Raw genomic sequence first — 1,586 nt, 5'->3', positions numbered from 1 at the left:
CAATAGGAGAACCAGAAGCGAATGCGAAGGCTTTGATGGATTACTCTCAACCGAAGATTAATGATATTCAGTCGAGCATTGTCCGACCAGCCATCGCGGCTAACACCTTTGAGATCAAGTCGAGCACGATTCAGATGATACAGAACTTAGTTCAATTTGGGGGTTCTCCGACAGAAGACCCCAACATGCACATCAGAGATTTCATCGAGATCTGTGACACTTTCAAGTTCAATGGAGTTTCAGAAGATGCTATTAAGTTGAGGCTTTTCCCATTCTCTCTGCGGGATAAAGCTAAGTGTTGGTTACATTCTCTACCACTAGGGTCCATCACTAAATGGGAGGATCTTGCTCAAAAGTTCCTAACTAAATTCTTTCCTATGGCGAAGATTGCTGCAATCAGAAACACACTTACTCAATTTACTCAGGAATCTGGAGAATCTTTGTGTGAGGCTTGGGATCGCTACAAGGAGATGCTTAGAAAGTGTCCTCACCATGGGATGCCTGACTGGATGATCATTAACTACTTTTATAATGGATTGGGTGCTACTTCTAGATCCATGCTTGATGCAGCATCAGAAGGAGCCTTATGGGCTAAAAGCTATGATGAAGCTTATGAACTGATTGAGCTGATAAGAGCCAATGAATACCAGAACCCAACTCAGAGACTACCTCAAGGTAAGGTAGCAGGAATTCTGGAGGTAGATGCAGCTACTGCTATAGCTGCTCAGCTTAAGGCATTGACGATGAAGGTGGATTCTTTGGCTGATTATGGAGTTAATCAGATCACTAGTATTATGTGAGCTTTGTGCTGGTGCCCGTGAGACAGAGCAGTGTGCTATTTCCAGTGAATCAGCTCAGTTTGTGAGCAACTTTCAGAGGTCGCAGCAGCCTGTTCCAGCCACCTATCATCCCAACAACCGCAATCATCCTATCTTTAGCCGGAGCAATATTCAGAATGCGGTTCAGCAGCCTTATCAGCAGTATGCAGCAAAGCAATACAACCCTCCTGGTTTTAGCAACCACAATATGCAACAAGATAACAATTCCAGCTACAATAATCTAATGAAAAATCCGAATTGGAGGAGTTGAGGTTCATGTGCAAGAGCCAAGCGGTGTCTATCAAGACCTTGGAGAATCAAATTGGGCAAGTTGCCAATGTTTTGTTAAATCGTCAACCTGGTACACTCCCTAGTGACATTGTAGTTCCAGGAAAGAAGGAAGCTAAGGAGCAGGTTAAGGCAATTACATTGAGGTCTGGGAAGGTTGCAAATCCCGAAAAATCTTAAGTTTCGGAAGAAGAAGCTGTAGTTGAAGAAGAAGTGCAAAAGGAAGTAGAAGTGGAACCAAGGAAGACTACTGTGGAACACACTCCTCCTGAGGGTAATACATAGGAGAAACAGATCTATCCTCAACCTCCTTTTCCTAAGAGGCTGCAGGAGAAAAAGCTGGATAAGTAGTTTGAGAAGTTCCTGTAGGTGTTCAAGAAATTTCATATCAACATACCATTCGCTGAAGCTCTTGAACAGTTTCCTAGTTATTTGAAGTTTATGAAAGGTATTCTCTCTCAGAAAGTGAAACTTGATGAC

At 43.0% G+C, this 1,586-nt stretch overlaps 1 non-coding gene across 1 annotated transcript; it reads right to left on the bottom strand.

Moving 5' to 3' along the window:
- Positions 1-392: 392 nt before the first annotated feature.
- LOC141710332 (small nucleolar RNA R71) lies at positions 393-499 on the bottom strand. Its single transcript, XR_012570858.1, has one exon. It is a non-coding gene; the product is annotated as a small nucleolar RNA R71 (small nucleolar RNA).
- Positions 500-1,586: the final 1,087 nt, after the last annotated feature.

This window comes from Apium graveolens, chromosome 2 (genome assembly GCF_009905375.1).
Source record: "Apium graveolens cultivar Ventura chromosome 2, ASM990537v1, whole genome shotgun sequence".
Lineage (NCBI taxonomy): Eukaryota > Viridiplantae > Streptophyta > Magnoliopsida > Apiales > Apiaceae > Apium > Apium graveolens.
Note: the sequence above shows the minus strand (reverse complement) of the source record. Positions and strands in the feature narration are given on the sequence as shown.